We start from the raw sequence: 21625 nt of genomic DNA on the forward strand, positions 1-21625 counted from the left end.
TTTTGTGAATTCGGCGCAAGGCTCATCTTTCCGACATAGGTTTGAGAATCTTATGGGAACACGTGTACTGTTTCTAAATTAAGTGTAGTGGTGGGAGGAGGGTACTTCCTGCGCATTACAGCACGCTTGCCAATTGTGGCTGCTAATCGTTCGCTCGTATCTGCCTTGACACAATTTCTGGCTGTGAATTATTCCACTTGCATGGCAGTGTGCGCATGTTGGTGTGTTAAAAATTCTGGAGGCGCTGGGTATCGATCCCAGTACCTCTCGCATGCTAAGCGAGCGCTCTACCATCTGAGCTACGCCCCCTGCTGACGAACTGCGCTACATACAGCCATATCAATTGCACAGACCCTTGCACTCCAATTATTCCGCAGACAAGCACTACTCTCAATGTGTCTGTGAGGGTGTCTTTCAGGTTTCCTGCATTCTGTATCGAATCGTAGTTGGCCAAAATCAAAGTGGCACGCGTTCGGCCAACGCTCTGAGGTAGACGAAAGTGTTGTTCACTCTCTAGACTTCACTGAGGTTAGGCCGTTTTACCCAAGGCAGATTTGCACTCGATGACACCTCGACAACAGCCGGTCCTCACATTTACGTCTTGCTCTCCTTACGTCAGTATACGAGTCTGTGACGCTGGCTTTGCAACATCTTGCGTGCCTTTAGGCTCGCCGCGACCAACACTTACCACGCACTGACCACAAAACATGGAGGCGCCGGGGCTTGAACCCGGGACCTTTCACATGCAAAGCGAACGCTCTACCAACTGAGCTACGCCCCCAAGCACAACCAAGCTGCGCTGTTCTCCATTCTTTACTACTCTTATGTGCACGGACACGATGGTTGGTTGGTTTGCAGGGCTGAAGGGAACAGAGTACAAAGGCGCGGACGCGTTCATATACACAAGAGTTCCAAGTAGTTTCGATGCTCTGGTATTACGACTGCAAATTCCGTCCGTTTTTAACGTCTTAAATTGAAGGGGCAGTCACAAGTTGCTCTGTTTTCACTCCATGTCGACAATCACACAGCACCTGAGGTAACAAGCACATCTGAAGCCCCATTGTGCACTCGACTGTTCATGCCAACTCACTGCCTCGCACTTAACTACTGTGTACCACTCTTGTCGTCCAACTGCAAAAGACTGGGCCACAACAAGTTACCGCGTCTCCATTGCACTGCGCAAACTACGAAACGCTCCCCAAACATGGCACTCACCCATGCAGACGACTTTTCCGACTTTACACGACGCTCACGCTAGTGACAGCCTTATTTAGAGCTTGACGTCGCGCCCAAGCGAGTGAGCACATTTCGCCTACGGCTTAGGCCGCCCACCTAGTGTGGCTGCTCGGTGTCTGCAGGCAGCGAGGGGCTGCAAGCTTCCCGTATTCGCGCCTATGTCACCTCTGCTTGCTTGTCAGAGACAGAGTATCGCAAAACATACAACTCACTCCATGAATTGATTGCTACGGCATCTGTCATCAGCAGTCACAACTAGCAACACCAGTAGCAGCCGACTGCACGTAAAGAATTGGAATGTGCAGTGGGATTTTTGTGAATTCGGCGCAAGGCTCATCTTTCCGACATAGGTATGAGAATCTTATGGGAACACGTGTACTGTTTCTAAATTAAGTGTAGTGGTGGGAGGAGGGTACTTCCTGCGCATTACAGCACGCTTGCCAATTGTGGCTGCTAATCGTTCGCTCGTATCTGCCTTGACACATTTTCTGGCTGTGAATTATTCCACTTGCATGGCAGTGTGCGCATGTTGGTGTGTTAAAAATTCTGGAGGCGCTGGGTATCGATCCCAGTACCTCTCGCATGCTAAGCTAGCGCTCTACCATCTGAGCTACGCCCCCTGCTGACGAACTGCGCTACATACAGCCATATCAATTGCACAGACCCTTGCACTCCAATTATTCCGCAGACAAACACTACTCTCAATGTGTCTGTGAGGGTGTCTTTCAGGTTTCCTGCATTCTGTATCGAATCGTAGTTGGCCAAAATCAAAGTGGCACGCGTTCGGCCAACGCTCTGAGGTAGACGAAAGTGTTGTTCACTCTCTAGACTTCACTGAGGTTAGGCCGTTTTACCCAAGGCAGATTTGCACTCGATGACACCTCGACAACAGCCGGTCCTCACATTTACGTCTTGCTCTCCTTACGTCAGTATACGAGTCTGTGACGCTGGCTTTGCAACATCTTGCGTGCCTTTAGGCTCGCCGCGACCAACACTTACCACGCACTGACCACAAAACATGGAGGCGCCGGGGCTTGAACCCGGGACCTTCCACATGCAAAGCGATCGCTCTACCAACTGAGCTACGCCCCCAAGCACAACCAAGCTGCGCTGTTCTCCATTCTTTACTACTCTTATGTGCACGGACACGATGGTTGGTTGGTTTGCAGGGCTGAAGGGAACAGAGTACAAAGGCGCGGACGCGTTCATATACACAAGAGTTCCAAGTAGTTTCGATGCTCTGGTATTACGACTGCAAATTCCGTCCGTTTTTAACGTCTTAAATTGAAGGGGCAGTCACAAGTTGCTCTGTTTTCACTCCATGTCGACAATCACACAGCACCTGAGGTAACAAGCACATCTGAAGCCCCATTGTGCACTCGACTGTTCATGCCAACTCACTGCCTCGCACTTAACTACTGTGTACCACTCTTGTCGTCCAACTGCAAAAGACTGGGCCACAACAAGTTTCCGCGTCTCCATTGCACTGCGCAAACTACGAAACGCTCCCCAAACATGGCACTCACCCATGCAGACGACTTTTCCGACTTTACACGACGCTCACGCTAGTGACAGCCTTATTTAGAGCTTGACGTCGCGCCCAAGCGAGTGAGCACATTTCGCCTACGGCTTAGGCCGCCCACCTAGTGTGGCTGCTCGGTGTCTGCAGGCAGCGAGGGGCTGCAAGCTTCCCGTATTCGCGCCTATGTCACCTCTGCTTGCTTGTCAGAGACAGAGTATCGCAAAACATACAACTCACTCCATGAATTGATTGCTACGGCATCTGTCATCAGCAGTCACAACTAGCAACACCAGTAGCAGCCGACTGCACGTAAAGAATTGGAATGTGCAGTGGGATTTTTGTGAATTCGGCGCAAGGCTCATCTTTCCGACATAGGTTTGAGAATCTTATGGGAACACGTGTACTGTTTCTAAATTAAGTGTAGTGGTGGGAGGAGGGTACTTCCTGCGCATTACAGCACGCTTGCCAATTGTGGCTGCTAATCGTTCGCTCGTATCTGCCTTGACACATTTTCTGGCTGTGAATTATTCCACTTGCATGGCAGTGTGCGCATGTTGGTGTGTTAAAAATTCTGGAGGCGCTGGGTATCGATCCCAGTACCACTCGCATGCTAAGCGAGCGCTCTACCATCTGAGCTACGCCCCCTGCTGACGAACTGCGCTACATACAGCCATATCAATTGCACAGACCCTTGCACTCCAATTATTCCGCAGACAAACACTACTCTCAATGTGTCTGTGAGGGTGTCTTTCAGGTTTCCTGCATTCTGTATCGAATCGTAGTTGGCCAAAATCAAAGTGGCACGCGTTCGGCCAACGCTCTGAGGTAGACGAAAGTGTTGTTCACTCTCTAGACTTCACTGAGGTTAGGCCGTTTTACCCAAGGCAGATTTGCACTCGATGACACCTCGACAACAGCCGGTCCTCACATTTACGTCTTGCTCTCCTTACGTCAGTATACGAGTCTGTGACGCTGGCTTTGCAACATCTTGCGTGCCTTTAGGCTCGCCGCGACCAACACTTACCACGCACTGACCACAAAACATGGAGGCGCCGGGGCTTGAACCCGGGACCTTTCACATGCAAAGCGAACGCTCTACCAACTGAGCTACGCCCCCAAGCACAACCAAGCTGCGCTGTTCTCCATTCTTTACTACTCTTATGTGCACGGACACGATGGTTGGTTGGTTTGCAGGGCTGAAGGGAACAGAGTACAAAGGCGCGGACGCGTTCATATACACAAGAGTTCCAAGTAGTTTCGATGCTCTGGTATTACGACTGCAAATTCCGTCCGTTTTTAACGTCTTAAATTGAAGGGGCAGTCACAAGTTGCTCTGTTTTCACTCCATGTCGACAATCACACAGCACCTGAGGTAACAAGCACATCTGAAGCCCCATTGTGCACTCGACTGTTCATGCCAACTCACTGCCTCGCACTTAACTACTGTGTACCACTCTTGTCGTCCAACTGCAAAAGACTGGGCCACAACAAGTTTCCGCGTCTCCATTGCACTGCGCAAACTACGAAACGCTCCCCAAACATGGCACTCACCCATGCAGACGACTTTTCCGACTTTACACGACGCTCACGCTAGTGACAGCCTTATTTAGAGCTTGACGTCGCGCCCAAGCGAGTGAGCACATTTCGCCTACGGCTTAGGCCGCCCACCTAGTGTGGCTGCTCGGTGTCTGCAGGCAGCGAGGGGCTGCAAGCTTCCCGTATTCGCGCCTATGTCACCTCTGCTTGCTTGTCAGAGACAGAGTATCGCAAAACATACAACTCACTCCATGAATTGATTGCTACGGCATCTGTCATCAGCAGTCACAACTAGCAACACCAGTAGCAGCCGACTGCACGTAAAGAATTGGAATGTGCAGTGGGATTTTTGTGAATTCGGCGCAAGGCTCATCTTTCCGACATAGGTTTGAGAATCTTATGGGAACACGTGTACTGTTTCTAACTTAAGTGTAGTGGTGGGAGGAGGGTACTTCCTGCGCATTACAGCACGCTTGCCAATTGTGGCTGCTAATCGTTCGCTCGTATCTGCCTTGACACAATTTCTGGCTGTGAATTATTCCACTTGCATGGCAGTGTGCGCATGTTGGTGTGTTAAAAATTCTGGAGGCGCTGGGTATCGATCCCAGTACCTCTCGCATACTAAGCGAGCGCTCTACCATCTGAGCTACGCCCCCTGCTGACGAACTGCGCTACATACAGCCATATCAATTGCACAGACCCTTGCACTCCAATTATTCCGCAGACAAACACTACTCTCAATGTGTCTGTGAGGGTGTCTTTCAGGTTTCCTGCATTCTGTATCGAATCGTAGTTGGCCAAAATCAAAGTGGCACGCGTTCGGCCAACGCTCTGAGGTAGACGAAAGTGTTGTTCACTCTCTAGACTTCACTGAGGTTAGGCCGTTTTACCCAAGGCAGATTTGCACTCGATGACACCTCGACAACAGCCGGTCCTCACATTTACGTCTTGCTCTCCTTACGTCAGTATACGAGTCTGTGACGCTGGCTTTGCAACATCTTGCGTGCCTTTAGGCTCGCCGCGACCAACACTTACCACGCACTGACCACAAAACATGGAGGCGCCGGGGCTTGAACCCGGGACCTTTCACATGCAAAGCGAACGCTCTACCAACTGAGCTACGCCCCCAAGCACAACCAAGCTGCGCTGTTCTCCATTCTTTACTACTCTTATGTGCACGGACACGATGGTTGGTTGGTTTGCAGGGCTGAAGGGAACTGAGTACAAAGGCGCGGACGCGTTCATATACACAAGAGTTCCAAGTAGTTTCGATGCTCTGGTATTACGACTGCAAATTCCGTCCGTTTTTAACGTCTTAAATTGAAGGGGCAGTCACAAGTTGCTCTGTTTTCACTCCATGTCGACAATCACACAGCACCTGAGGTAACAAGCACATCTGAAGCCCCATTGTGCACTCGACTGTTCATGCCAACTCACTGCCTCGCACTTAACTACTGTGTACCACTCTTGTCGTCCAACTGCAAAAGACTGGGCCACAACAAGTTTCCGCGTCTCCATTGCACTGCGCAAACTACGAAACGCTCCCCAAACATGGCACTCACCCATGCAGACGACTTTTCCGACTTTACACGACGCTCACGCTAGTGACAGCCTTATTTAGAGCTTGACGTCGCGCCCAAGCGAGTGAGCACATTTCGCCTACGGCTTAGGCCGCCCACCTAGTGTGGCTGCTCGGTGTCTGCAGGCAGCGAGGGGCTGCAAGCTTCCCGTATTCGCGCCTATGTCACCTCTGCTTGCTTGTCAGAGACAGAGTATCGCAAAACATACAACTCACTCCATGAATTGATTGCTACGGCATCTGTCATCAGCAGTCACAACTAGCAACACCAGTAGCAGCCGACTGCACGTAAAGAATTGGAATGTGCAGTGGGATTTTTGTGAATTCGGCGCAAGGCTCATCTTTCCGACATAGGTTTGAGAATCTTATGGGAACACGTGTACTGTTTCTAAATTAAGTGTAGTGGTGGGAGGAGGGTACTTCCTGCGCATTACAGCACGCTTGCCAATTGTGGCTGCTAATCGTTCGCTCGTATCTGCCTTGACACATTTTCTGGCTGTGAATTATTCCACTTGCATGGCAGTGTGCGCATGTTGGTGTGTTAAAAATTCTGGAGGCGCTGGGTATCGATCCCAGTACCTCTCGCATGCTAAGCGAGCGCTCTACCATCTGAGCTATGCCCCCTGCTGACGAACTGCGCTACATACAGCCATATCAATTGCACAGACCCTTGCACTCCAATTATTCCGCAGACAAACACTACTCTCAATGTGTCTGTGAGGGTGTCTTTCAGGTTTCCTGCATTCTGTATCGAATCGTAGTTGGCCAAAATCAAAGTGGCACGCGTTCGGCCAACGCTCTGAGGTAGACGAAAGTGTTGTTCACTCTCTAGACTTCACTGAGGTTAGGCCGTTTTACCCAAGGCAGATTTGCACTCGATGACACCTCGACAACAGCCGGTCCTCACATTTACGTCTTGCTCTCCTTACGTCAGTATACGAGTCTGTGACGCTGGCTTTGCAACATCTTGCGTGCCTTTAGGCTCGCCGCGACCAACACTTACCACGCACTGACCACAAAACATGGAGGCGCCGGGGCTTGAACCCGGGACCTTTCACATGCAAAGCGAACGCTCTACCAACTGAGCTACGCCCCCAAGCACAACCAAGCTGCGCTGTTCTCCATTCTTTACTACTCTTATGTGCACGGACACGATGGTTGGTTGGTTTGCAGGGCTGAAGGGAACAGAGTACAAAGGCGCGGACGCGTTCATATACACAAGAGTTCCAAGTAGTTTCGATGCTCTGGTATTACGACTGCAAATTCCGTCCGTTTTTAACGTCTTAAATTGAAGGGGCAGTCACAAGTTGCTCTGTTTTCACTCCATGTCGACAATCACACAGCACCTGAGGTAACAAGCACATCTGAAGCCCCATTGTGCACTCGACTGTTCATGCCAACTCACTGCCTCGCACTTAACTACTGTGTACCACTCTTGTCGTCCAACTGCAAAAGACTGGGCCACAACAAGTTACCGCGTCTCCATTGCACTGCGCAAACTACGAAACGCTCCCCAAACATGGCACTCACCCATGCAGACGACTTTTCCGACTTTACACGACGCTCACGCTAGTGACAGCCTTATTTAGAGCTTGACGTCGCGCCCAAGCGAGTGAGCACATTTCGCCTACGGCTTAGGCCGCCCACCTAGTGTGGCTGCTCGGTGTCTGCAGGCAGCGAGGGGCTGCAAGCTTCCCGTATTCGCGCCTATGTCACCTCTGCTTGCTTGTCAGAGACAGAGTATCGCAAAACATACAACTCACTCCATGAATTGATTGCTACGGCATCTGTCATCAGCAGTCACAACTAGCAACACCAGTAGCAGCCGACTGCACGTAAAGAATTGGAATGTGCAGTGGGATTTTTGTGAATTCGGCGCAAGGCTCATCTTTCCGACATAGGTATGAGAATCTTATGGGAACACGTGTACTGTTTCTAAATTAAGTGTAGTGGTGGGAGGAGGGTACTTCCTGCGCATTACAGCACGCTTGCCAATTGTGGCTGCTAATCGTTCGCTCGTATGTGCCTTGACACATTTTCTGGCTGTGAATTATTCCACTTGCATGGCAGTGTGCGCATGTTGGTGTGTTAAAAATTCTGGAGGCGCTGGGTATCGATCCCAGTACCTCTCGCATGCTAAGCGAGCGCTCTACCATCTGAGCTACGCCCCCTGCTGACGAACTGCGCTACATACAGCCATATCAATTGCACAGACCCTTGCACTCCAATTATTCCGCAGACAAACACTACTCTCAATGTGTCTGTGAGGGTGTCTTTCAGGTTTCCTGCATTCTGTATCGAATCGTAGTTGGCCAAAATCAAAGTGGCACGCGTTCGGCCAACGCTCTGAGGTAGACGAAAGTGTTGTTCACTCTCTAGACTTCACTGAGGTTAGGCCGTTTTACCCAAGGCAGATTTGCACTCGATGACACCTCGACAACAGCCGGTCCTCACATTTACGTCTTGCTCTCCTTACGTCAGTATACGAGTCTGTGACGCTGGCTTTGCAACATCTTGCGTGCCTTTAGGCTCGCCGCGACCAACACTTACCACGCACTGACCACAAAACACGGAGGCGCCGGGGCTTGAACCCGGGACCTTCCACATGCAAAGCGATCGCTCTACCAACTGAGCTACGCCCCCAAGCACAACCAAGCTGCGCTGTTCTCCATTCTTTACTACTCTTATGTGCACGGACACGATGGTTGGTTGGTTTGCAGGGCTGAAGGGAACAGAGTACAAAGGCGCGGACGCGTTCATATACACAAGAGTTCCAAGTAGTTTCGATGCTCTGGTATTACGACTGCAAATTCCGTCCGTTTTTAACGTCTTAAATTGAAGGGGCAGTCACAAGTTGCTCTGTTTTCACTCCATGTCGACAATCACACAGCACCTGAGGTAACAAGCACATCTGAAGCCCCATTGTGCACTCGACTGTTCATGCCAACTCACTGCCTCGCACTTAACTACTGTGTACCACTCTTGTCGTCCAACTGCAAAAGACTGGGCCACAACAAGTTTCCGCGTCTCCATTGCACTGCGCAAACTACGAAACGCTCCCCAAACATGGCACTCACCCATGCAGACGACTTTTCCGACTTTACACGACGCTCACGCTAGTGACAGCCTTATTTAGAGCTTGACGTCGCGCCCAAGCGAGTGAGCACATTTCGCCTACGGCTTAGGCCGCCCACCTAGTGTGGCTGCTCGGTGTCTGCAGGCAGCGAGGGGCTGCAAGCTTCCCGTATTCGCGCCTATGTCACCTCTGCTTGCTTGTCAGAGACAGAGTATCGCAAAACATACAACTCACTCCATGAATTGATTGCTACGGCATCTGTCATCAGCAGTCACAACTAGCAACACCAGTAGCAGCCGACTGCACGTAAAGAATTGGAATGTGCAGTGGGATTTTTGTGAATTCGGCGCAAGGCTCATCTTTCCGACATAGGTTTGAGAATCTTATGGGAACACGTGTACTGTTTCTAAATTAAGTGTAGTGGTGGGAGGAGGGTACTTCCTGCGCATTACAGCACGCTTGCCAATTGTGGCTGCTAATCGTTCGCTCGTATCTGCCTTGACACAATTTCTGGCTGTGAATTATTCCACTTGCATGGCAGTGTGCGCATGTTGGTGTGTTAAAAATTCTGGAGGCGCTGGGTATCGATCCCAGTACCTCTCGCATGCTAAGCGAGCGCTCTACCATCTGAGCTACGCCCCCTGCTGACGAACTGCGCTACATACAGCCATATCAATTGCACAGACCCTTGCACTCCAATTATTCCGCAGACAAACACTACTCTCAATGTGTCTGTGAGGGTGTCTTTCAGGTTTCCTGCATTCTGTATCGAATCGTAGTTGGCCAAAATCAAAGTGGCACGCGTTCGGCCAACGCTCTGAGGTAGACGAAAGTGTTGTTCACTCTCTAGACTTCACTGAGGTTAGGCCGTTTTACCCAAGGCAGATTTGCACTCGATGACACCTCGACAACAGCCGGTCCTCACATTTACGTCTTGCTCTCCTTACGTCAGTATACGAGTCTGTGACGCTGGCTTTGCAACATCTTGCGTGCCTTTAGGCTCGCCGCGACCAACACTTACCACGCACTGACCACAAAACATGGAGGCGCCGGGGCTTGAACCCGGGACCTTTCACATGCAAAGCGAACGCTCTACCAACTGAGCTACGCCCCCAAGCACAACCAAGCTGCGCTGTTCTCCATTCTTTACTACTCTTATGTGCACGGACACGATGGTTGGTTGGTTTGCAGGGCTGAAGGGAACAGAGTACAAAGGCGCGGACGCGTTCATATACACAAGAGTTCCAAGTAGTTTCGATGCTCTGGTATTACGACTGCAAATTCCGTCCGTTTTTAACGTCTTAAATTGAAGGGGCAGTCACAAGTTGCTCTGTTTTCACTCCATGTCGACAATCACACAGCACCTGAGGTAACAAGCACATCTGAAGCCCCATTGTGCACTCGACTGTTCATGCCAACTCACTGCCTCGCACTTAACTACTGTGTACCACTCTTGTCGTCCAACTGCAAAAGACTGGGCCACAACAAGTTTCCGCGTCTCCATTGCACTGCGCAAACTACGAAACGCTCCCCAAACATGGCACTCACCCATGCAGACGACTTTTCCGACTTTACACGACGCTCACGCTAGTGACAGCCTTATTTAGAGCTTGACGTCGCGCCCAAGCGAGTGAGCACATTTCGCCTACGGCTTAGGCCGCCCACCTAGTGTGGCTGCTCGGTGTCTGCAGGCAGCGAGGGGCTGCAAGCTTCCCGTATTCGCGCCTATGTCACCTCTGCTTGCTTGTCAGAGACAGAGTATCGCAAAACATACAACTCACTCCATGAATTGATTGCTACGGCATCTGTCATCAGCAGTCACAACTAGCAACACCAGTAGCAGCCGACTGCACGTAAAGAATTGGAATGTGCAGTGGGATTTTTGTGAATTCGGCGCAAGGCTCATCTTTCCGACATAGGTTTGAGAATCTTATGGGAACACGTGTACTGTTTCTAACTTAAGTGTAGTGGTGGGAGGAGGGTACTTCCTGCGCATTACAGCACGCTTGCCAATTGTGGCTGCTAATCGTTCGCTCGTATCTGCCTTGACACAATTTCTGGCTGTGAATTATTCCACTTGCATGGCAGTGTGCGCATGTTGGTGTGTTAAAAATTCTGGAGGCGCTGGGTATCGATCCCAGTACCTCTCGCATACTAAGCGAGCGCTCTACCATCTGAGCTACGCCCCCTGCTGACGAACTGCGCTACATACAGCCATATCAATTGCACAGACCCTTGCACTCCAATTATTCCGCAGACAAACACTACTCTCAATGTGTCTGTGAGGGTGTCTTTCAGGTTTCCTGCATTCTGTATCGAATCGTAGTTGGCCAAAATCAAAGTGGCACGCGTTCGGCCAACGCTCTGAGGTAGACGAAAGTGTTGTTCACTCTCTAGACTTCACTGAGGTTAGGCCGTTTTACCCAAGGCAGATTTGCACTCGATGACACCTCGACAACAGCCGGTCCTCACATTTACGTCTTGCTCTCCTTACGTCAGTATACGAGTCTGTGACGCTGGCTTTGCAACATCTTGCGTGCCTTTAGGCTCGCCGCGACCAACACTTACCACGCACTGACCACAAAACATGGAGGCGCCGGGGCTTGAACCCGGGACCTTTCACATGCAAAGCGAACGCTCTACCAACTGAGCTACGCCCCCAAGCACAACCAAGCTGCGCTGTTCTCCATTCTTTACTACTCTTATGTGCACGGACACGATGGTTGGTTGGTTTGCAGGGCTGAAGGGAACTGAGTACAAAGGCGCGGACGCGTTCATATACACAAGAGTTCCAAGTAGTTTCGATGCTCTGGTATTACGACTGCAAATTCCGTCCGTTTTTAACGTCTTAAATTGAAGGGGCAGTCACAAGTTGCTCTGTTTTCACTCCATGTCGACAATCACACAGCACCTGAGGTAACAAGCACATCTGAAGCCCCATTGTGCACTCGACTGTTCATGCCAACTCACTGCCTCGCACTTAACTACTGTGTACCACTCTTGTCGTCCAACTGCAAAAGACTGGGCCACAACAAGTTTCCGCGTCTCCATTGCACTGCGCAAACTACGAAACGCTCCCCAAACATGGCACTCACCCATGCAGACGACTTTTCCGACTTTACACGACGCTCACGCTAGTGACAGCCTTATTTAGAGCTTGACGTCGCGCCCAAGCGAGTGAGCACATTTCGCCTACGGCTTAGGCCGCCCACCTAGTGTGGCTGCTCGGTGTCTGCAGGCAGCGAGGGGCTGCAAGCTTCCCGTATTCGCGCCTATGTCACCTCTGCTTGCTTGTCAGAGACAGAGTATCGCAAAACATACAACTCACTCCATGAATTGATTGCTACGGCATCTGTCATCAGCAGTCACAACTAGCAACACCAGTAGCAGCCGACTGCACGTAAAGAATTGGAATGTGCAGTGGGATTTTTGTGAATTCGGCGCAAGGCTCATCTTTCCGACATAGGTTTGAGAATCTTATGGGAACACGTGTACTGTTTCTAAATTAAGTGTAGTGGTGGGAGGAGGGTACTTCCTGCGCATTACAGCACGCTTGCCAATTGTGGCTGCTAATCGTTCGCTCGTATCTGCCTTGACACATTTTCTGGCTGTGAATTATTCCACTTGCATGGCAGTGTGCGCATGTTGGTGTGTTAAAAATTCTGGAGGCGCTGGGTATCGATCCCAGTACCTCTCGCATGCTAAGCGAGCGCTCTACCATCTGAGCTATGCCCCCTGCTGACGAACTGCGCTACATACAGCCATATCAATTGCACAGACCCTTGCACTCCAATTATTCCGCAGACAAACACTACTCTCAATGTGTCTGTGAGGGTGTCTTTCAGGTTTCCTGCATTCTGTATCGAATCGTAGTTGGCCAAAATCAAAGTGGCACGCGTTCGGCCAACGCTCTGAGGTAGACGAAAGTGTTGTTCACTCTCTAGACTTCACTGAGGTTAGGCCGTTTTACCCAAGGCAGATTTGCACTCGATGACACCTCGACAACAGCCGGTCCTCACATTTACGTCTTGCTCTCCTTACGTCAGTATACGAGTCTGTGACGCTGGCTTTGCAACATCTTGCGTGCCTTTAGGCTCGCCGCGACCAACACTTACCACGCACTGACCACAAAACATGGAGGCGCCGGGGCTTGAACCCGGGACCTTTCACATGCAAAGCGAACGCTCTACCAACTGAGCTACGCCCCCAAGCACAACCAAGCTGCGCTGTTCTCCATTCTTTACTACTCTTATGTGCACGGACACGATGGTTGGTTGGTTTGCAGGGCTGAAGGGAACAGAGTACAAAGGCGCGGACGCGTTCATATACACAAGAGTTCCAAGTAGTTTCGATGCTCTGGTATTACGACTGCAAATTCCGTCCGTTTTTAACGTCTTAAATTGAAGGGGCAGTCACAAGTTGCTCTGTTTTCACTCCATGTCGACAATCACACAGCACCTGAGGTAACAAGCACATCTGAAGCCCCATTGTGCACTCGACTGTTCATGCCAACTCACTGCCTCGCACTTAACTACTGTGTACCACTCTTGTCGTCCAACTGCAAAAGACTGGGCCACAACAAGTTTCCGCGTCTCCATTGCACTGCGCAAACTACGAAACGCTCCCCAAACATGGCACTCACCCATGCAGACGACTTTTCCGACTTTACACGACGCTCACGCTAGTGACAGCCTTATTTAGAGCTTGACGTCGCGCCCAAGCGAGTGAGCACATTTCGCCTACGGCTTAGGCCGCCCACCTAGTGTGGCTGCTCGGTGTCTGCAGGCAGCGAGGGGCTGCAAGCTTCCCGTATTCGCGCCTATGTCACCTCTGCTTGCTTGTCAGAGACAGAGTATCGCAAAACATACAACTCACTCCATGAATTGATTGCTACGGCATCTGTCATCAGCAGTCACAACTAGCAACACCAGTAGCAGCCGACTGCACGTAAAGAATTGGAATGTGCAGTGGGATTTTTGTGAATTCGGCGCAAGGCTCATCTTTCCGACATAGGTTTGAGAATCTTATGGGAACACGTGTACTGTTTCTAACTTAAGTGTAGTGGTGGGAGGAGGGTACTTCCTGCGCATTACAGCACGCTTGCCAATTGTGGCTGCTAATCGTTCGCTCGTATCTGCCTTGACACAATTTCTGGCTGTGAATTATTCCACTTGCATGGCAGTGTGCGCATGTTGGTGTGTTAAAAATTCTGGAGGCGCTGGGTATCGATCCCAGTACCTCTCGCATACTAAGCGAGCGCTCTACCATCTGAGCTACGCCCCCTGCTGACGAACTGCGCTACATACAGCCATATCAATTGCACAGACCCTTGCACTCCAATTATTCCGCAGACAAACACTACTCTCAATGTGTCTGTGAGGGTGTCTTTCAGGTTTCCTGCATTCTGTATCGAATCGTAGTTGGCCAAAATCAAAGTGGCACGCGTTCGGCCAACGCTCTGAGGTAGACGAAAGTGTTGTTCACTCTCTAGACTTCACTGAGGTTAGGCCGTTTTACCCAAGGCAGATTTGCACTCGATGACACCTCGACAACAGCCGGTCCTCACATTTACGTCTTGCTCTCCTTACGTCAGTATACGAGTCTGTGACGCTGGCTTTGCAACATCTTGCGTGCCTTTAGGCTCGCCGCGACCAACACTTACCACGCACTGACCACAAAACATGGAGGCGCCGGGGCTTGAACCCGGGACCTTTCACATGCAAAGCGAACGCTCTACCAACTGAGCTACGCCCCCAAGCACAACCAAGCTGCGCTGTTCTCCATTCTTTACTACTCTTATGTGCACGGACACGATGGTTGGTTGGTTTGCAGGGCTGAAGGGAACTGAGTACAAAGGCGCGGACGCGTTCATATACACAAGAGTTCCAAGTAGTTTCGATGCTCTGGTATTACGACTGCAAATTCCGTCCGTTTTTAACGTCTTAAATTGAAGGGGCAGTCACAAGTTGCTCTGTTTTCACTCCATGTCGACAATCACACAGCACCTGAGGTAACAAGCACATCTGAAGCCCCATTGTGCACTCGACTGTTCATGCCAACTCACTGCCTCGCACTTAACTACTGTGTACCACTCTTGTCGTCCAACTGCAAAAGACTGGGCCACAACAAGTTTCCGCGTCTCCATTGCACTGCGCAAACTACGAAACGCTCCCCAAACATGGCACTCACCCATGCAGACGACTTTTCCGACTTTACACGACGCTCACGCTAGTGACAGCCTTATTTAGAGCTTGACGTCGCGCCCAAGCGAGTGAGCACATTTCGCCTACGGCTTAGGCCGCCCACCTAGTGTGGCTGCTCGGTGTCTGCAGGCAGCGAGGGGCTGCAAGCTTCCCGTATTCGCGCCTATGTCACCTCTGCTTGCTTGTCAGAGACAGAGTATCGCAAAACATACAACTCACTCCATGAATTGATTGCTACGGCATCTGTCATCAGCAGTCACAACTAGCAACACCAGTAGCAGCCGACTGCACGTAAAGAATTGGAATGTGCAGTGGGATTTTTGTGAATTCGGCGCAAGGCTCATCTTTCCGACATAGGTTTGAGAATCTTATGGGAACACGTGTACTGTTTCTAAATTAAGTGTAGTGGTGGGAGGAGGGTACTTCCTGCGCATTACAGCACGCTTGCCAATTGTGGCTGCTAATCGTTCGCTCGTATCTGCCTTGACACATTTTCTGGCTGTGAATTATTCCACTTGCATGGCAGTGTGCGCATGTTGGTGTGTTAAAAATTCTGGAGGCGCTGGGTATCGATCCCAGTACCTCTCGCATGCTAAGCGAGCGCTCTACCATCTGAGCTATGCCCCCTGCTGACGAACTGCGCTACATACAGCCATATCAATTGCACAGACCCTTGCACTCCAATTATTCCGCAGACAAACACTACTCTCAATGTGTCTGTGAGGGTGTCTTTCAGGTTTCCTGCATTCTGTATCGAATCGTAGTTGGCCAAAATCAAAGTGGCACGCGTTCGGCCAACGCTCTGAGGTAGACGAAAGTGTTGTTCACTCTCTAGACTTCACTGAGGTTAGGCCGTTTTACCCAAGGCAGATTTGCACTCGATGACACCTCGACAACAGCCGGTCCTCACATTTACGTCTTGCTCTCCTTACGTCAGTATACGAGTCTGTGACGCTGGCTTTGCAACATCTTGCGTGCCTTTAGGCTCGCCGCGACCAACACTTACCACGCACTGACCACAAAACATGGAGGCGCCGGGGCTTGAACCCGGGACCTTTCACATGCAAAGCGAACGCTCTACCAACTGAGCTACGCCCCCAAGCACAACCAAGCTGCGCTGTTCTCCATTCTTTACTACTCTTATGTGCACGGACACGATGGTTGGTTGGTTTGCAGGGCTGAAGGGAACAGAGTACAAAGGCGCGGACGCGTTCATATACACAAGAGTTCCAAGTAGTTTCGATGCTCTGGTATTACGACTGCAAATTCCGTCCGTTTTTAACGTCTTAAATTGAAGGGGCAGTCACAAGTTGCTCTGTTTTCACTCCATGTCGACAATCACACAGCACCTGAGGTAACAAGCACATCTGAAGCCCCATTGTGCACTCGACTGTTCATGCCAACTCACTGCCTCGCACTTAACTACTGTGTACCACTCTTGTCGTCCAACTGCAAAAGACTGGGCCACAACAAGTTTCCGCGTCTCCATTGCACTGCGCAAACTACGAAACGCTCCCCAAACATGGCACTCACCCATGCAGACGACTTTTCCGACTTTACACGACGCTCACGCTAGTGACAGCCTTATTTAGAGCTTGACGTCGCGCCCAAGCGAGTGAGCACATTTCGCCTACGGCTTAGGCCGCCCACCTAGTGTGGCTGCTCGGTGTCTGCAGGCAGCGAGGGGCTGCAAGCTTCCCGTATTCGCGCCTATGTCACCTCTGCTTGCTTGTCAGAGACAGAGTATCGCAAAACATACAACTCACTCCATGAATTGATTGCTACGGCATCTGTCATCAGCAGTCACAACTAGCAACACCAGTAGCAGCCGACTGCACGTAAAGAATTGGAATGTGCAGTGGGATTTTTGTGAATTCGGCGCAAGGCTCATCTTTCCGACATAGGTTTGAGAATCTTATGGGAACACGTGTACTGTTTCTAAATTAAGTGTAGTGGTGGGAGGAGGGTACTTCCTGCGCATTACAGCACGCTTGCCAATTGTGGCTGCTAATCGTTCGCTCGTATCTGCCTTGACACATTTTCTGGCTGTGAATTATTCCACTTGCATGGCAGTGTGCGCATGTTGGTGTGTTAAAAATTCTGGAGGCGCTGGGTATCGATCCCAGTACCTCTCGCATGCTAAGCGAGCGCTCTACCATCTGAGCTATGCCCCCTGCTGACGAACTGCGCTACATACAGCCATATCAATTGCACAGACCCTTGCACTCCAATTATTCCGCAGACAAACACTACTCTCAATGTGTCTGTGAGGGTGTCTTTCAGGTTTCCTGCATTCTGTATCGAATCGTAGTTGGCCAAAATCAAAGTGGCACGCGTTCGGCCAACGCTCTGAGGTAGACGAAAGTGTTGTTCACTCTCTAGACTTCACTGAGGTTAGGCCGTTTTACCCAAGGCAGATTTGCACTCGATGACACCTCGACAACAGCCGGTCCTCACATTTACGTCTTGCTCTCCTTACGTCAGTATACGAGTCTGTGACGCTGGCTTTGCAACATCTTGCGTGCCTTTAGGCTCGCCGCGACCAACACTTACCACGCACTGACCACAAAACATGGAGGCGCCGGGGCTTGAACCCGGGACCTTTCACATGCAAAGCGAACGCTCTACCAACTGAGCTACGCCCCCAAGCACAACCAAGCTGCGCTGTTCTCCATTCTTTACTACTCTTATGTGCACGGACACGATGGTTGGTTGGTTTGCAGGGCTGAAGGGAACAGAGTACAAAGGCGCGGACGCGTTCATATACACAAGAGTTCCAAGTAGTTTCGATGCTCTGGTATTACGACTGCAAATTCCGTCCGTTTTTAACGTCTTAAATTGAAGGGGCAGTCACAAGTTGCTCTGTTTTCACTCCATGTCGACAATCACACAGCACCTGAGGTAACAAGCACATCTGAAGCCCCATTGTGCACTCGACTGTTCATGCCAACTCACTGCCTCGCACTTAACTACTGTGTACCACTCTTGTCGTCCAACTGCAAAAGACTGGGCCACAACAAGTTTCCGCGTCTCCATTGCACTGCGCAAACTACGAAACGCTCCCCAAACATGGCACTCACCCATGCAGACGACTTTTCCGACTTTACACGACGCTCACGCTAGTGACAGCCTTATTTAGAGCTTGACGTCGCGCCCAAGCGAGTGAGCACATTTCGCCTACGGCTTAGGCCGCCCACCTAGTGTGGCTGCTCGGTGTCTGCAGGCAGCGAGGGGCTGCAAGCTTCCCGTATTCGCGCCTATGTCACCTCTGCTTGCTTGTCAGAGACAGAGTATCGCAAAACATACAACTCACTCCATGAATTGATTGCTACGGCATCTGTCATCAGCAGTCACAACTAGCAACACCAGTAGCAGCCGACTGCACGTAAAGAATTGGAATGTGCAGTGGGATTTTTGTGAATTCGGCGCAAGGCTCATCTTTCCGACATAGGTTTGAGAATCTTATGGGAACACGTGTACTGTTTCTAAATTAAGTGTAGTGGTGGGAGGAGGGTACTTCCTGCGCATTACAGCACGCTTGCCAATTGTGGCTGCTAATCGTTCGCTCGTATCTGCCTTGACACATTTTCTGGCTGTGAATTATTCCACTTGCATGGCAGTGTGCGCATGTTGGTGTGTTAAAAATTCTGGAGGCGCTGGGTATCGATCCCAGTACCTCTCGCATGCTAAGCGAGCGCTCTACCATCTGAGCTATGCCCCCTGCTGACGAACTGCGCTACATACAGCCATATCAATTGCACAGACCCTTGCACTCCAATTATTCCGCAGACAAACACTACTCTCAATGTGTCTGTGAGGGTGTCTTTCAGGTTTCCTGCATTCTGTATCGAATCGTAGTTGGCCAAAATCAAAGTGGCACGCGTTCGGCCAACGCTCTGAGGTAGACGAAAGTGTTGTTCACTCTCTAGACTTCACTGAGGTTAGGCCGTTTTACCCAAGGCAGATTTGCACTCGATGACACCTCGACAACAGCCGGTCCTCACATTTACGTCTTGCTCTCCTTACGTCAGTATACGAGTCTGTGACGCTGGCTTTGCAACATCTTGCGTGCCTTTAGGCTCGCCGCGACCAACACTTACCACGCACTGACCACAAAACATGGAGGCGCCGGGGCTTGAACCCGGGACCTTTCACATGCAAAGCGAACGCTCTACCAACTGAGCTACGCCCCCAAGCACAACCAAGCTGCGCTGTTCTCCATTCTTTACTACTCTTATGTGCACGGACACGATGGTTGGTTGGTTTGCAGGGCTGAAGGGAACAGAGTACAAAGGCGCGGACGCGTTCATATACACAAGAGTTCCAAGTAGTTTCGATGCTCTGGTATTACGACTGCAAATTCCGTCCGTTTTTAACGTCTTAAATTGAAGGGGCAGTCACAAGTTGCTCTGTTTTCACTCCATGTCGACAATCACACAGCACCTGAGGTAACAAGCACATCTGAAGCCCCATTGTGCACTCGACTGTTCATGCCAACTCACTGCCTCGCACTTAACTACTGTGTACCACTCTTGTCGTCCAACTGCAAAAGACTGGGCCACAACAAGTTTCCGCGTCTCCATTGCACTGCGCAAACTACGAAACGCTCCCCAAACATGGCACTCACCCATGCAGACGACTTTTCCGACTTTACACGACGCTCACGCTAGTGACAGCCTTATTTAGAGCTTGACGTCGCGCCCAAGCGAGTGAGCACATTTCGCCTACGGCTTAGGCCGCCCACCTAGTGTGGCTGCTCGGTGTCTGCAGGCAGCGAGGGGCTGCAAGCTTCCCGTATTCGCGCCTATGTCACCTCTGCTTGCTTGTCAGAGACAGAGTATCGCAAAACATACAACTCACTCCATGAATTGATTGCTACGGCATCTGTCATCAGCAGTCACAACTAGCAACACCAGTAGCAGCCGACTGCACGTAAAGAATTGGAATGTGCAGTGGGATTTTTGTGAATTCGGCGCAAGGCTCATCTTTCCGACATAGGTTTGAGAATCTTATGGGAACACGTGTACTGTTTCTAAATTAAGTGTAGTGGTGGGAGGAGGGTACTTCCTGCGCATTACAGCACGCTTGCCAATTGTGGCTGCTAATCGTTCGCTCGTATCTGCCTTGACACAATTTCTGGCTGTGAATTATTCCACTTGCATGGCAGTGTGCGCATGTTGGTGTGTTAAAAATTCTGGAGGCGCTGGGTATCGATCCCAGTACCTCTCGCATGCTAAGCGAGCGCTCTACCATCTGAGCTACGCCCCCTGCTGACGAACTGCGCTACATACAGCCATATCAATTGCACAGACCCTTGCACTCCAATTATTCCGCAGACAAACACTACTCTCAATGTGTCTGTGAGGGTGTCTTTCAGGTTTCCTGCATTCTGTATCGAATCGTAGTTGGCCAAAATCAAAGTGGCACGCGTTCGGCCAACGCTCTGAGGTAGACGAAAGTGTTGTTCACTCTCTAGACTTCACTGAGGTTAGGCCGTTTTACCCAAGGCAGATTTGCACTCGATGACACCTCGACAACAGCCGGTCCTCACATTTACGTCTTGCTCTCCTTACGTCAGTATACGAGTCTGTGACGCTGGCTTTGCAACATCTTGCGTGCCTTTAGGCTCGCCGCGACCAACACTTACCACGCACTGACCACAAAACATGGAGGCGCCGGGGCTTGAACCCGGGACCTTTCACATGCAAAGCGAACGCTCTACCAACTGAGCTACGCCCCCAAGCACAACCAAGCTGCGCTGTTCTCCATTCTTTACTACTCTTATGTGCACGGACACGATGGTTGGTTGGTTTGCAGGGCTGAAGGGAACAGAGTACAAAGGCGCGGACGCGTTCATATACACAAGAGTTCCAAGTAGTTTCGATGCTCTGGTATTACGACTGCAAATTCCGTCCGTTTTTAACGTCTTAAATTGAAGGGGCAGTCACAAGTTGCTCTGTTTTCACTCCATGTCGACAATCACACAGCACCTGAGGTAACAAGCACATCTGAAGCCCCATTGTGCACTCGACTGTTCATGCCAACTCACTGCCTCGCACTTAACTACTGTGTACCACTCTTGTCGTCCAACTGCAAAAGACTGGGCCACAACAAGTTTCCGCGTCTCCATTGCACTGCGCAAACTACGAAACGCTCCCCAAACATGGCACTCACCCATGCAGACGACTTTTCCGACTTTACACGACGCTCACGCTAGTGACAGCCTTATTTAGAGCTTGACGTCGCGCCCAAGCGAGTGAGCACATTTCGCCTACGGCTTAGGCCGCCCACCTAGTGTGGCTGCTCGGTGTCTGCAGGCAGCGAGGGGCTGCAAGCTTCCCGTATTCGCGCCTATGTCACCTCTGCTTGCTTGTCAGAGACAGAGTATCGCAAAACATACAACTCACTCCATGAATTGATTGCTACGGCATCTGTCATCAGCATTTTTGTGAATTCGGCGCAAGGCTGATCTT

At 50.7% G+C, this 21625-nt stretch overlaps 28 non-coding genes across 28 annotated transcripts; all 28 read right to left on the reverse strand.

Moving 5' to 3' along the window:
• Positions 1-236: 236 nt before the first annotated feature.
• Positions 237-309, reverse strand: Trnaa-agc (transfer RNA alanine (anticodon AGC)). Its single transcript has one exon. It is a non-coding gene; the product is annotated as a tRNA-Ala (tRNA).
• A 399-nt stretch (positions 310-708) lies between these two features.
• Trnaa-ugc (transfer RNA alanine (anticodon UGC)) lies at positions 709-781 on the reverse strand. The gene has a single exon. It is a non-coding gene; the product is annotated as a tRNA-Ala (tRNA).
• A 1002-nt stretch (positions 782-1783) lies between these two features.
• Positions 1784-1856, reverse strand: Trnaa-agc (transfer RNA alanine (anticodon AGC)). Its single transcript has one exon. It is a non-coding gene; the product is annotated as a tRNA-Ala (tRNA).
• Positions 1857-2255: 399 nt separating this feature from the next.
• On the reverse strand, positions 2256-2328 carry Trnaa-ugc (transfer RNA alanine (anticodon UGC)). The gene has a single exon. It is a non-coding gene; the product is annotated as a tRNA-Ala (tRNA).
• A 1002-nt stretch (positions 2329-3330) lies between these two features.
• Positions 3331-3403, reverse strand: Trnaa-agc (transfer RNA alanine (anticodon AGC)). Its single transcript has one exon. It is a non-coding gene; the product is annotated as a tRNA-Ala (tRNA).
• Positions 3404-3802: 399 nt separating this feature from the next.
• On the reverse strand, positions 3803-3875 carry Trnaa-ugc (transfer RNA alanine (anticodon UGC)). Its single transcript has one exon. It is a non-coding gene; the product is annotated as a tRNA-Ala (tRNA).
• Positions 3876-4877: 1002 nt separating this feature from the next.
• Positions 4878-4950, reverse strand: Trnat-agu (transfer RNA threonine (anticodon AGU)). The gene has a single exon. It is a non-coding gene; the product is annotated as a tRNA-Thr (tRNA).
• A 399-nt stretch (positions 4951-5349) lies between these two features.
• On the reverse strand, positions 5350-5422 carry Trnaa-ugc (transfer RNA alanine (anticodon UGC)). Its single transcript has one exon. It is a non-coding gene; the product is annotated as a tRNA-Ala (tRNA).
• Positions 5423-6424: 1002 nt separating this feature from the next.
• Positions 6425-6497, reverse strand: Trnaa-agc (transfer RNA alanine (anticodon AGC)). The gene has a single exon. It is a non-coding gene; the product is annotated as a tRNA-Ala (tRNA).
• Positions 6498-6896: 399 nt separating this feature from the next.
• Trnaa-ugc (transfer RNA alanine (anticodon UGC)) lies at positions 6897-6969 on the reverse strand. The gene has a single exon. It is a non-coding gene; the product is annotated as a tRNA-Ala (tRNA).
• A 1002-nt stretch (positions 6970-7971) lies between these two features.
• Positions 7972-8044, reverse strand: Trnaa-agc (transfer RNA alanine (anticodon AGC)). Its single transcript has one exon. It is a non-coding gene; the product is annotated as a tRNA-Ala (tRNA).
• A 399-nt stretch (positions 8045-8443) lies between these two features.
• Trnaa-ugc (transfer RNA alanine (anticodon UGC)) lies at positions 8444-8516 on the reverse strand. Its single transcript has one exon. It is a non-coding gene; the product is annotated as a tRNA-Ala (tRNA).
• Positions 8517-9518: 1002 nt separating this feature from the next.
• Positions 9519-9591, reverse strand: Trnaa-agc (transfer RNA alanine (anticodon AGC)). The gene has a single exon. It is a non-coding gene; the product is annotated as a tRNA-Ala (tRNA).
• Positions 9592-9990: 399 nt separating this feature from the next.
• On the reverse strand, positions 9991-10063 carry Trnaa-ugc (transfer RNA alanine (anticodon UGC)). The gene has a single exon. It is a non-coding gene; the product is annotated as a tRNA-Ala (tRNA).
• Positions 10064-11065: 1002 nt separating this feature from the next.
• On the reverse strand, positions 11066-11138 carry Trnat-agu (transfer RNA threonine (anticodon AGU)). Its single transcript has one exon. It is a non-coding gene; the product is annotated as a tRNA-Thr (tRNA).
• Positions 11139-11537: 399 nt separating this feature from the next.
• Trnaa-ugc (transfer RNA alanine (anticodon UGC)) lies at positions 11538-11610 on the reverse strand. The gene has a single exon. It is a non-coding gene; the product is annotated as a tRNA-Ala (tRNA).
• A 1002-nt stretch (positions 11611-12612) lies between these two features.
• On the reverse strand, positions 12613-12685 carry Trnaa-agc (transfer RNA alanine (anticodon AGC)). Its single transcript has one exon. It is a non-coding gene; the product is annotated as a tRNA-Ala (tRNA).
• A 399-nt stretch (positions 12686-13084) lies between these two features.
• On the reverse strand, positions 13085-13157 carry Trnaa-ugc (transfer RNA alanine (anticodon UGC)). Its single transcript has one exon. It is a non-coding gene; the product is annotated as a tRNA-Ala (tRNA).
• A 1002-nt stretch (positions 13158-14159) lies between these two features.
• Positions 14160-14232, reverse strand: Trnat-agu (transfer RNA threonine (anticodon AGU)). The gene has a single exon. It is a non-coding gene; the product is annotated as a tRNA-Thr (tRNA).
• Positions 14233-14631: 399 nt separating this feature from the next.
• Trnaa-ugc (transfer RNA alanine (anticodon UGC)) lies at positions 14632-14704 on the reverse strand. The gene has a single exon. It is a non-coding gene; the product is annotated as a tRNA-Ala (tRNA).
• Positions 14705-15706: 1002 nt separating this feature from the next.
• On the reverse strand, positions 15707-15779 carry Trnaa-agc (transfer RNA alanine (anticodon AGC)). Its single transcript has one exon. It is a non-coding gene; the product is annotated as a tRNA-Ala (tRNA).
• A 399-nt stretch (positions 15780-16178) lies between these two features.
• On the reverse strand, positions 16179-16251 carry Trnaa-ugc (transfer RNA alanine (anticodon UGC)). Its single transcript has one exon. It is a non-coding gene; the product is annotated as a tRNA-Ala (tRNA).
• Positions 16252-17253: 1002 nt separating this feature from the next.
• Trnaa-agc (transfer RNA alanine (anticodon AGC)) lies at positions 17254-17326 on the reverse strand. Its single transcript has one exon. It is a non-coding gene; the product is annotated as a tRNA-Ala (tRNA).
• A 399-nt stretch (positions 17327-17725) lies between these two features.
• Positions 17726-17798, reverse strand: Trnaa-ugc (transfer RNA alanine (anticodon UGC)). Its single transcript has one exon. It is a non-coding gene; the product is annotated as a tRNA-Ala (tRNA).
• Positions 17799-18800: 1002 nt separating this feature from the next.
• Trnaa-agc (transfer RNA alanine (anticodon AGC)) lies at positions 18801-18873 on the reverse strand. The gene has a single exon. It is a non-coding gene; the product is annotated as a tRNA-Ala (tRNA).
• Positions 18874-19272: 399 nt separating this feature from the next.
• Positions 19273-19345, reverse strand: Trnaa-ugc (transfer RNA alanine (anticodon UGC)). The gene has a single exon. It is a non-coding gene; the product is annotated as a tRNA-Ala (tRNA).
• Positions 19346-20347: 1002 nt separating this feature from the next.
• Positions 20348-20420, reverse strand: Trnaa-agc (transfer RNA alanine (anticodon AGC)). The gene has a single exon. It is a non-coding gene; the product is annotated as a tRNA-Ala (tRNA).
• Positions 20421-20819: 399 nt separating this feature from the next.
• Positions 20820-20892, reverse strand: Trnaa-ugc (transfer RNA alanine (anticodon UGC)). Its single transcript has one exon. It is a non-coding gene; the product is annotated as a tRNA-Ala (tRNA).
• Between the last annotated feature and the right edge of the window lie 733 nt (positions 20893-21625).

Source organism: Schistocerca serialis, unplaced genomic scaffold, assembly GCF_023864345.2.
Source record: "Schistocerca serialis cubense isolate TAMUIC-IGC-003099 unplaced genomic scaffold, iqSchSeri2.2 HiC_scaffold_1426, whole genome shotgun sequence".
NCBI lineage: Eukaryota > Metazoa > Arthropoda > Insecta > Orthoptera > Acrididae > Schistocerca > Schistocerca serialis.